Raw genomic sequence first — 12,844 nt, 5'->3', positions numbered from 1 at the left:
TCATGAGAGGATATCCTCAAGTCATCATCATCTAGATCAACAAAAAACAGTGGGGACCAACGAAACAAAGTAGCGGATTGGGGTTTTCTTCAACTCGGGCAAAAAGACAAAACTTGATGCTCATGAGAGATCTGCAAAAACCAACCTGCAGCTGTGATCTCATGGGTCATAGCACCTAGACAAAGCCAAGAACCAGATCCAAAACACCAATGCCAATCGGAGTACAAAAACCAAGAAACAAGCGAAAATGGTACACCGGGAGGGTCAAGACTCGAATTTAAGACAAGATCTTGTTACCAGGTCACAAGGAGGTTGGGGCCTCCATTCCCACAAGATTCATCTGATTACAAGGTCAGATTACACAGATGACAAGTTTTTTAGTGTCTAGTTCATCTGTGGATCTCACTAGCACTCTAGGGGAGGGGAAACCTATCAAGGAGAAAATGAAAATGACTTGCCTAGACAGATAAGGCTGGTTGGTTCAGCCTCCCCCATATTTATAGGGCTATCACATATTCCCAACTTGCCCCCAGATATTTAGAGTTGAACCACTTAACCCCAGAGGCGTTATGGTCCAACTCAATATCGGTGCATCGAATGGCCACAGGCTCTTCATGACTTTACTTCGCCTTGACGCAACCTTCGTGATAACGCCATGTGCCAACTCCCTCCTCCTCAAAACCACCGCCCGGGTTTTGAAACCCAAACCCAGAAACAGTGCGCTGGTGGTTTTGAGGCCCAAACCACCATACCCACTTGGAGAAGCGTATCCGCTACGCCTGCTCCACGCCTCGATACGTGTCACCGTCATCCTCGACCGCCCGGTCACCAAGTCCTCCAGCGCTCCCTGCTTGACTTGGTCAACCGCCGTCTTGACTTGGTCAACACGGTCAACTCCTCCATGTACACTTGTGCTTGTCGGTGACCCCAGGTGTCAGGGACCCACGGTCGGTCTTCCGGCCATTTTGGTCCCTCGGTCCAAACCTCACGTCTGTCATTCACCGCTGCCAGTCTAGCGGCACGACATGCCTCTACTTGACCTTCTGCATGCCCGTCGACCGCCGTCTCCGAGCTCCACACCTGTGTACCACAAGCCAAGAGACATGTTGCAGACCCAAACTCATGCCATGGTTTGTGAACACACTCAACCAAAGCCGATCATCTCCGACGATCACTCACAAACTCGATACACAAGTGCACATATCAACCTTATGTTCGCACCTATGCAGCTATCTACACTCCCCGTCCTACTAGTATCTTAAACATCATACATTTAGTTCCACTCCCAGCCTAGGCGTCAAAAATCTCGAACGCCGGGAACTGGTGCCTCTACTAGGCAGGCAAGCTTGAAACCAAGCAGCTAGCCTTGAGCCCTTGTATGGCTCTGCTTAGCTCCAGCTCGATTGGCACTGTTGAACACTCGTGCTAGAGCCGTTTTTTATGGAACTACTACAGTCTGCCAAGCACGACGAGCGGAAAGCTGGAGACGAAGACCGGACAAAGATGCCTAAGATAGTAATGTACCTTGCTGACCGGCGAGCGCGGTTAGTACCTCGTGCACTTGCTGTGCTCCATCTGTGAAGCCAAGTTACTTGTTCGGGGCACCAATTTTTATATATAAAAACCGCCGCAAGCTCGTCTCCACCTTGGTGGTCTCCGTGGCCATAAGCTGCGTCCTCTTCTGGAAGCAGCGACAGCTGACGAGGAGCCGAGAGCTGCTACCACCCGGCCCAACGGGCTGGCCGGTGCTGGGCAACCTGCCGCAGCTGGGCGGCAGCAAGCACCACCAGACACTGCACAAGATGTCCAAGGTTTACGGCCCTCTACTGTGCCTGCGGTTCGGCAGCTCCGACGTGGTGGCAGCAAGCACCACCAGACACTGCACGAGCAGTTCCTCCGCGGCCATGACGCCAACTTCAGTTCCCACTGAGAAAGTTTGTGGGAAGCGTATTCACCTCCGTGGAGGCCGCGTGTGTTAATGTAAGGCAGAAAGAGCCTCTGCCGTGGCATACAATCGTGATCCGAGATTTGTTGAGAGAGCTCCTTGATTACAGGAATAGCAACAGTCTAAATCTAGAAGGACGCAGTCTACCAAAAATCTCAGTCAGGTTTGTTACAACGTGACTTGCACGTATGGCACACACGCACACACATGTATCTATCTATCTGTTTCACACCCTTCCTCAATCTTAACCGAGATTTCTGAGGTTGAGATTGTTCACATATTCATAATGCTTCCGGGTCATCAATGGCTTCGTGAATCCATCAGCTATCTGATCACCAGTGCTAACAAGTCGGATGTGAAGCTTCTTGTCTGCTACTCTTTCTCTAACAAAGTGATAATCTATCTCTATATGCTTCGTTCTTGCATGAAAACAAGGTTAGCTGATAAGTAAGTCGCTCCAAGATTGTCGCACCATAATACTGCAGCTGGTGGAGATTGTATGCCAAGTTCTTGTAACAAGGACTGAATCCAGATGATCTCGGCAGTAGCATTAGCCATTGCCTTGTACTCCGCTTCAGTGCTGGATCTAGCCACTGTAGGTTGTTTCCGTGCACTCCATGAGACCAAGTTCCTTCCAAGATAGATAGCAAAGCCACCTGTGGACCGTCTGTCATCAATGCATCCTGCCCAATCTGCATCAGAGAAACCACTAACAAGAGTCGACATGGATTTGGTGATTTTCAAGCCCATATGCAGAGTGTGCTTGATATATCTCAGTATTCTTTTGACTGCAGTCCAATGATCTGTAGTAGGTGCATGAAGGAACTGACAAGCTTTGTTAACAGCAAATGAAATATCCGGTCTTGTAAGAGTGAGATACTGCAATGCTCCTACCACACTCCTATACCTGGTCACATCATCAACACTAAGGGGAGTCCCTGCATAAGCTGATAGCTTCTCTGTAGTTGTCATTGAAGTACTGCGCGGTTTGCAATTCAACATTCCTGTCCTTCTAAGCATATCATTACTGTATTTTCCTTGTGACAAAAGAATGCCATCTTTCATATGTGATACCTCAATACCAAGGAAATAATGAAGCTCACCCAAGTCTTTTAATGCAAACTTAGACTTGAGCGCCTGAAGTAGCCTTGATGTCCCCTCTGGAGCTGAGCTAACAACTATGATGTCATCAACATAGACAAGAACATACATGGTCAGTTCTGCCTTCTTAAATATAAAGAGTGATGTATCACCTCTAGATGGCTTAAAACCGAGTTGTTGAAGCTTCACACTCAGCCGAGAGTACCAGGCACGGGGTGCCTGTTTTAGCCCATACAATGCTTTCTCTAACTTACACACATAGTGGGGGAGATTCTTATCTTGATACCCAGGAGGCTGTCGCATATAAACTTCTTCCTCTAGAATGCCATGAAGAAACGCATTCTTCACATCCAACTGCCTTAAACTCCAACCACGAGACACAGCAACAGATAATACAAGTCGAATGGTTGCAGATTTAACAACTGGACTAAATGTTTCTTCATAGTCAAGACCATACCTCTGCTTGAAACCTTTGGCGACTAGACGGGCTTTGTAGCGCTCTATAGAGCCATCGGCATTTTTCTTGATTTTATAGACCCACTTGCAGTCAATTACATTTTGTCCTGGAACCTGTGAAACAAGACGCCAAGTCTTGTTGCTTTGCAAGGCCATGAATTCTTCATCCATTGCTCTCTTCCAATTTGGATTCCCCAAAGCTTCATCTAGATTGTTAGGCTCACCTGTAGTGGTGAGAAGGCCATACCTTACCGTGCCATCTTTAAATTGTTTGGGTTGCCGAATACCTGCTTGCAGACGCGTTCGTGGTCGCAGGACAGCAGGGACTTCAGCACCACGTACAGCATCATGCACTCCAGGTGCAGGCGCGGCCTCAGGATCAGCAGCCACACTCGACCCACCTGTATCAACCTCGTGAGAAGTGGACGGTGAACCGGATCCGGAGGCCCCGTGTGTGGCGCGCGATGAAGGGACAGGATTCTCAGAAGATGATCCCGGGACCGTTGCCCCACCACGCGCGCCAGAGTCGGGCGCCGGTGGATCGGGTGCAGTAGTTGGGGGCGGCCAGATGGCGCTCTCGCCACGCGTTGAGTGCGCAACGGCTAGCGCAGAATTGGAGGGCGATACGCCGGACTCTCCGAGCAGCAGACTGTCCGTATCAACTCCGGGATGTGTTGCCGTGTGGAGCTGAGGCAGGACACATGAAATACCGCCCTCTGCAGTAGGAGTGGCGGCTGATTGTTCCTAAAACACTCGATCAGCATTAGTAGCACCTGCAGATAGGACATCAGACACATGATCATGCATTGACACACCCCTGGAAGTGGGAATAAGCAGGGATTCACTGGTAAATCGGGTGCCAGCATTAGAATGAAGCTTGGAGAACGGAAAAACATGCTCATCAAAGGTGACATCGCGAGATATATATATATGCGACCGGTGGGTATATCAAGGCACTTGAAGCCTTTATGAAGATTACTATACCCAAGAAAAACACATTGCTTCGAACGGAAAGCAAGTTTATGGGTATTATAGGGACGAAGATTTGCCCAACAGGCGCAGCCAAACGTGCGAAGCGAGTTATAATCAACTTGTTGCTGGAAAAGTTTGTTTAGAGGCGTCATGTTGTTGATCACACGACTTGGAATCCTATTTATCAAATAGGTGGCTGCTAAGAAAGCTTGATCCCAAAATTTTAATGGCATGGAAGCTTGCGCCATTAAGGAGAGGCCAACTTCGACTATGTGTCGATGTTTGCGTTTAGCAGATCCGTTCTGCTGATGAGTGTGAGGGCAAGAGACATGATGAGCTATGCCAATCTTGCTAAAAAAGGAATTTAGGCACTCATACTCCCCTCCCCAATCAGATTGGATGGCTAGGATTTTTGTGTTGAGTTGCCGTTCAGCAAGTTGTTGAAACTCATGAAATTTATCAAACACCTCAGACTTGTGTTTAAGAAGATAAATCCATGTGAATTTACTATAGTCATCAATAAAGCTCACATAATACTTATAATTCCCAAAAGAATCAATGGCATGCCCCCATACATCCGAATGAACAAGTTCTAACGGAGACATAGATTTACTCAACGATCTTTGATAGGGCAATTGATGGCTCTTGGCCATTTGACAAGAATCATAGACTGTGGTTTCTCTCGAGTACGAGGAACAAGACAATTTATTGCTACTGAGTACTTGCTGAACGACATCAAAAGAAGGATGGCCTAGGCGATTGTGCCACATCTCTAGGGACGGTGAACTACTGGATGCAGCAAAGGCTTGTTTATTTTTGAAGGCAGCCGCAGGCATAGGGTAGAGTCCTCTACACGTTCCTTCCAGCAGAGTTTTCTTCGTGATGCGATCCTTAATAAGAAAGAAATTTGGATGAAACTCAAGATAAGCATTGTTATCCGCAGCTAGTTTATGGACAGATACAAGGTTTTTAGCAGCACTAGGAACATGTAGCACATTTTTAAGATGAATTTTTCTTCCAGGCGCATGACAGATGACATGACCAATGTGTTCAATGTCCATACCGGATCCATTTGCCGTGTGAACTTGATCACCACCATGATAGCGGTCACGGATCACCATCTTGTCCATCTCACCTGTGACATGATCGGAGGCGCCAGTATCTGTGTACCAGTTTGAATCTACACCATACTCACCATAATTGGCGACGTTGGCGCTCTTGTCTTCAGGGACAAAGTTCTCATCAAAACGGTACCAGCATTCGGATGCTGTGTGGACGCCCACCTTCTTGCAGATCTGACACTGGACCTTCTGCTTGCCGGAGCTGGAGTTGTTGTTGAAGTTCCCGCGTCCACGCCCACCGTTATTGCCACGGCCGCGTGCACTGTGACCACGGGGCATGCGCCCACCTCCACGACCCCGTGAGGCCACGTTGGCAGAGAAGCTTGGCGAAGGGGATGACCCTTGGTAGAGATTCATGCGTTGTTCGAAGGCGAGCAGTTGCGACGTGAGCTCGGTGACACTGATCGGCTCGACACGTCCCAGGGCGGCGGAGATGACCGGATGGTAGTCGAGGTCGAGGCCAGTAATGATGAAGGAGATGAGTTCTTCATCATCAAGAGCTTTGCTGCAGCTGCTAATTCATCAGCATACGCTTTCATCTTACCGACGTATTCGTCGATGCTCATGGTCCCCTTCTTCGTGGTAGCCAGGGCAATACACATGTTCACCGCGCGTGCCTTGGTTTGTGACGCACAGAGCTCCTCCAGCGCCTTCCAGAGAGACGCCGAGGTGTCACAGTGAGAGACCTGCTTCATCATCTCCTTGGAGAGCGAATTGACGATGTAGCCGAAAACTTGCTGGTCTTGCGCCAGCCAGGTTGCATAAGCCGGATTTGGCTCCATGACCTTGTTGGTGCCCTCGATCTCCTTGGCCGGGGCAGCTTTGGATCCATCGATCAGTCCAGTAAACTGGGCACCGCGGATGGCAGGCAATACCTGCAGCTTCCATAGGGTATAGTTGGTCTTGGTCAATTTCTCCGTCACGGGATGGCCTAGCGCCGAGGACAGGAGACCACCCGCTACAGAGTTCGTCGCCATGGCGATTATTCTTGGCAGTGGATAGAGGTTGGCTCTGATACCATGAGAAAGTTTGTGGGAAGCGTATTCACCACCGTGGAGGCCGCGTGTGTTAATGTAAGGTAGAAAGAGCCTCTGCCGTGGCATACAATCGTGATCCGAGATTTGTTGAGAGAGCTTCCTTGATTACAGGAATAGCAACAGTCTAAATCTAGAAGGACGCAGTCTACCAAAAATCTCGGTCAGGTTTGTTACAACGTGACTTGCACGTATGGCACACACGCACACACATGTATCTATCTATCTGTTTCACACCCACCCGCCTAACTCCGGCGTTGAGCACATGGCGTACAACTACCAGGACATGGTGTTCGCGCCCTACGGCCCGCGGTGGCGCGCCAAGCGGAAGGTGTGCGCCATGAACCTCTTATGCCTAGGTGCGCTCGACCGCTTCCGTGCTGTGCGGGAGCGCGAGGCCGCGCTCATGGTGAGGTCGCTCGTGGCGGCATCAGCGTCACCGGTGGCAGTCGATGAGGCCGTGAACGTCTGCATGACGAACGCGCTGTTCCGGGAAGCCGTGGGGCAGCGGGCGTTCGCTGCCGCTGGTGATGACAAGGGCACCAGGGAGTTCAAGGTTATCGTGCTCGAGGTCATGCAGGTGGGCGGGGTGCTCAACGTTGGGGACTTCGTCCCAGCGCTCCGGTGGCTGGATCCACAGGGCGTGGTGGCCAAGATGAAGAAGCTGCACCGCCGGTTCGACGACATGATGAACAGGATCATTGCTGACAAGAAGGCTGCTGGTGTTAGGACGGCCGGTGAGGAAAGCAAGGACAAGGACCTGCCGAGCGCCCTGCTCGCGATGGTGCAGAACGACGCGCGGCCCTTCACCGGCGGCGAGGAGGATAGGATCACCGAAACCGACGCTAAGGTACTGATCTTGGTACGTTGTTCTCGTTTTTGGGCTTCCTGGTCTTGTTTTGCTCCAGAGAGCGGAGATCGAGGAAGGAGGGGTGCCAAGTGGAGGCGTTTGGGACCGTTTCGCTGCTGCGGAGGCAAGCGCTACCAAACAGTGCCTGATCTTCTCTAAGTCATATACATTTTGCCACAACATTGATGGCACAAAACCACAGCACAAATCCATGAAATCTACAAATAATTTAATTTGATGGATATTTCACTACTGCAGAATAGAGCTACGCAGGTGGCCAAAAAAAGGTTTCTAGAGGCTGCACAAGCAGCCTACCTCTACAAATTCTAATCACATTCTTACATAAACAAAATACCTCATTCATGGCTTGTGCTTTAGGCTATACTTAACATATACACATAACTCGTATGCATGCATTCGTATACTTATTGAGCACTACAACTATTATATGCATGCATAGCATGTATATATATAGTCAACAATTATATGAACACAAAATTATATGCATATGCATAGCTTGCTTGTGTACCAAACTTATTTTAACACAAATTAAACTTAGAAACATAACCCATATAAGAAAATCTTATCTGCACACATACTTATAAGAGTAACTATGAAGACAAAACTATTACACACATGTAGAACTAGCGGGCGACATACATAGAAAAAATCATCTGCATGCATACTCATTTTGTTTCCTTGTTGCCTGGCTCCTTGACACACACGCATGGCGTGGCATGCAGAATCTGATCGTGGCGGGGACCGACACGACATCGACCATAGTGGAGTGGTCGCTCGCCGAGCTGATCCGCCACCTTGCTCTGCTCCAGCAAACACAGGACGAGCTGGACGCTGTGGTCGGTCGCGACAGACTCGTCTCAGAGTCGGACCTCCCACGCCTCACATTCCTCAACGCAGCCATCAAGGAGACGCTCCGGCTGCACCCAACGACGCCACTCTCTGTCCCCCGCATGGCCGCTGACGAGTGCGAGGTCGCCGCCTACCGCATCCCCCGGGGCGCCCAGCTGCTGGTGAACCTGTGGGGGCATCGGCCGCGACTCGGAGGTCTGGCCGGATCCTCTGGAGTTCCGCCCGGCCAGGTTCTTGCCCGGTGGCTCGCACGCGGACGTGGACGTCAAGGGCGGCGACTTCGGGCTCATCCCCTTCGGCGCGGGCCGGAGGATCTGCGCTGGGCTCAGCTGGGGGGTGAGGATGTTCACGCTCGCTAGTGCTACCCTGGTGCACGCGTTTGATTGGGAGGTACCGGCAGGGCAGACGGCCGAGAAGCTGGATATGGAGGAGGCCTTCACACTGATCGATGCTGCAGCGGGCTGCTCCTTTGGTGCTCCGGCCGGTGCCTAGGCTACTCCCATCGGCATATACTATATGAGGATTTATCTGAAGATGAATGCATGGAATCGCATATGATATAACAATATATAATGCTCAGCTCCAATACCACATCGCAGTGGAATGTGCACGTACGTGTATGTATATTTTTTAAAGGATCGTAAGAGCTTTGCCATGATTTTTATTAGACGGGGAAAGATAAAAGATGTTTTAGTACAAAACAGCTCCAATACCACATCCGTTTTTTTTTTTTTTTTGCTAAATTAAAGAAAGCAGAACTGCTATACTGTTCGGTTCACTTGTAGTTGTACTACTTTAGCAGAGTTTCTATTTTCTCGGTTTTGACGGCCTGACTCCTGGGTTGTTTACATTTTTTTTTTGAACTGGTGGCGTATAGTCGGTACCTCGCAGAAACAGTCAAGGAGACTGAGAGCTGGACTAGACTAAGCGACCTGTCTGAAGAGACTGGTCATCACTACTACCGAAACTGTTTTTTCAGGCGATCAGTCTGCCCGCCACTGCTTCCCCAACGCCGTGCACGTACCGTGGCCTCGCTATACTCAGAGCTCGAGCCACTGGCGCCCTCCTGAGCCCACGCCGCCGCCTCCCAGGCCTACACCGCGGCATCCGCCACCGCATCCTGGCCTCACGGCGTTGCCACATCTCAAGGCCTTGATCACTGCCACGCTGCCGCCTGCTGGGCCCTCAAAAATGCTACAGCGTCGCATCACGGGCTTGCGTGGCCACATCACGAGTGTGCCATCACCGTCTCCTGGGTCTAGGCTGCCACATCACGAGCCTACCCATCGCAGCCTCCCTGGCCCGGACATCCGTCCTGTTTACTTGGCTTATAAGCCATATTTTTTTAAGTTAATAAACAATATTTTTCTCTCACAACAAATCAGTCAATATTACTCTCAGTCATAGCCAAGCGAACAGGGCGATCCACTGCAAGGATCCAAGCCTCCCTTGCTGGATCTGCGTTGCTGCAGCTCGAGAGGAGAGGGAGATGACCGGTAGAGAGGCGCGACGATGGATGCGTCATAATGCTGTTGTGAGAGGGAGGGAGATGTGGTAGGAAAGCCCTAGGCGCACCCATTCTTTTATAAGCGGACAATGCGCTGTCTCTTGATGGGCTGAAAGGTTGGAGCGGCCCAGACCCAGGTTGGCTGCTCATTACGTTTTCTGCCGCTGTCTGAATTGTAATTTTTTTATCGGTTCAACAAAAAACAACTGGGATATTACAAAGCGACAGGGAAATGCTCAATTTCTTTGTGACTTTTTATCTAATTAAGCCGATAGGGAAATATATTTTCCTATGTGTTTTGTCAAGACCAACATGGAAATTTGTATTTCTCCGTCGGTTATACCTTGTTGTGTGCATGGCTGGCGGCATCAAGTGCTCAACATGTATCAAGATTCCTCTGTCGAGATTATGCTTTAGGTGAACAGTCGCTGGGGCTAAGGACAGAGCCCTACCACCATCGAGGACGGCGAGCGAGCTATGGCATGAGAAGCTCCGTATGCATCGCATGAGTGAATGGGCAGGGCGATGCAGCGCCGCCGAGCAAGGCCGAGCCTATTGGGGGTGCTGTTCAGCCCTAGACGTCCATCTTCTCCTTTCGATAGCCAGGCGATCCTAGGCACGAGCCTCACGACGGCCACGATAGAGCGCGATATCTTGCTGGGGACGCTGCGAACTATGCTGACAGAAGCCCGGTGGCGGTACGACATGGTGCATTGTTGCCGAGCGGGGCAAGGCATGGTCAAGGCAGAGCGAGGTGGCCGACGACTGTAACCGAGGCGGAGCGAAATTATTTAAACTCGACTGGAGCGATAATGATTCATTTCCTTCTACATGCATTTGATGTTTCGGTTCCTTTTAGATGCATTTAATTGTTTTGGTAGAGGAATCGATAGTGCGCTGTGGTAGAGGAACCGATGGTACAATAATTTTTCTGCCTGTGTGGCTGGTGCGCAAGAAGGAACAGTGGGTCCAAAGAAAAATGGTGATGTCGCTTAAGGAGTTGCTAGGAAAATAAGCTAATGGGGATCTCCTATTTGGCTATAGAAGATAGAAGATATAGATGTAGATGTAGATGTAGATGTAGATATGGATATGGATATGGATATAAATATAGATATAGATATGGATTTGGATATAAATATAGATATTGATATAGATAATGGCAACCGTGGGTATTTTGTTGATAATTTAGGGGGTTTGTATGATTTATTTTCCATTATAGCATACTTGGGTAATTAATATACAAATTTAGGTGGTTATTTTAAGTTATCTTTAATAATGGCAGAGATGTGTAATTTTTTATAATCTATAATAGATTCAATGGCTGTTATAATAGATGATGATTACAATGTATCAATGTGTAATTATAGTTTAAGAATCTCTAGGACTTCTCTCCTTTTTCTAACGCATATGGTGAGAATTAACGTGGTGCGCGAGTTAGATCCTCCAATTTTTAGATGCAAGATTAGGAGGTTACCTTATATATTTTTCATAATAACAAACATATGCATTTCTTTTATAAATGATAATATATCTAATGGCTATTATCATCGATGATGATTAGAATCTATGAAATTAAAGGCCAGGTATTTATGATTATTGTGAGAATATTCAGGATTATCTTTTTTTTTTAACGCGCCTGGTAAGAATAGTGGTGCCTCTGTGGAAGCCTCCAATTAATAATAGTAAGATTCGACCTTTAAATCTTGTTTTAGTTGACTGTCAATCTTTTCTTACATGCAAGATAGCAAGTCCATCTGTTACATATCTATATAGAATCATTTCTATATATACTATTTTCTAACCAACTTCAGCTTGCCATCGCCAGCCGCAGTCGTCGTCGTCCCCGCCGCATCAAGTGTGGGTGCAGCAGCAAAGAGCGACGTGAAAATAGCTCGTGCACCTGAAACTGGTGAGCTTGGAGTGGAATTCGTCTCTGCATTTTTGCTCGCATGGAGCGTCCTGGCATCTTGGGTACATCTGAAAGCAATCCTCTGTAGTATCACCAAAATAAAACTCAGTGGATCAGCAGACGTGCATGCATGTTAACCAATTCAATTGAACAACGGAAGAATTTACTCTCGCTATATATGTATGTGTATGTATATACCTGCTGCACTGGTGGATGTCATGAGGGTGCAAGACGTGACCACGAGAACGATGCAAATGGCAGCAGCTACGGAGTGCACCGCCCTCATCGTATCAACACTCGCACGTACTGTTCTTATGTTTCGGGATGCAAATGGCCTGATGCTCTTGTGCTCGTTTATATAGAGGGAAATTGTTAGTGTAAATGCCACATTAATGCTGGCATATCTCACAGCCAGGATATGATATAGTGTGCGTATCCAACTCGCCAGGGAGATATATAAAGGAATATATATAATTTTATATAGGAAATACATGGAAAAGATATTAGAAAACTGGGGCGTATATCGGCCGGGGCCATTTCCTGCAGGCGGTGCTGTAACACAGCAAAAACCGCCCTGGGCCTGATTGGCAAAACCACCCTGGGCTGTTTTTTTTTTTTGTGGATATTGCAGATATGCTCCAAATTCGGCCAAATTTGATTCTTTCTGCATGTATTTGATACTCCATCTCAATGCAATCTGCTCTAACCTTCTTTGCTTCATAACATGATCCGGTACTTACAGACCTCCAGCGCTCATAGGACTTATTTGCTTTGGTAAAATTTTGAGTGTGAACAGGGAACACTTTTAAGATCGCAGAATTTAAATTTAGAACAGTGTTTATATGGTACAAATTACTGACTGTATATCGAATACTATTGGCAGCATATTGCAACACACTACCGGAAATAGTAGGTGTGCCGAGTGCTTGATGGTTTGCTGAGTTCATTCCATCGGGCACTCAGCAAACCTGCTGTGTGCCAAGTGCCGCCGTGGAAACATTCGGCAAACATATTGCACTCGGCAAAAAGTCTCTTTGTCGAGTGCCTTAAAGTAAACACTCGGCAAATAATAACGA

At 48.3% G+C, this 12,844-nt stretch overlaps 1 non-coding gene and 1 pseudogene across 1 annotated transcript; one reads left to right on the top strand and one right to left on the bottom strand.

Annotated features, from left to right (window-relative positions):
- Positions 1 to 1,440: 1,440 nt before the first annotated feature.
- LOC136480340 (flavonoid 3'-monooxygenase CYP75B4-like) lies at positions 1,441 to 8,869 on the top strand (annotated as a pseudogene).
- On the bottom strand, positions 5,958 to 6,096 carry LOC136484586 (small nucleolar RNA Z247). Its single transcript, XR_010766094.1, has one exon. It is a non-coding gene; the product is annotated as a small nucleolar RNA Z247 (small nucleolar RNA).
- Positions 8,870 to 12,844: the final 3,975 nt, after the last annotated feature.

The sequence above is a fragment of the Miscanthus floridulus genome, chromosome 9, assembly GCF_019320115.1.
Source record: "Miscanthus floridulus cultivar M001 chromosome 9, ASM1932011v1, whole genome shotgun sequence".
NCBI classification, from domain to species: Eukaryota; Viridiplantae; Streptophyta; class Magnoliopsida; order Poales; family Poaceae; genus Miscanthus; species Miscanthus floridulus.
The sequence above is the reverse complement of the archived record's forward strand: the minus strand, read 5'-3'. Positions and strand labels throughout refer to the sequence as shown.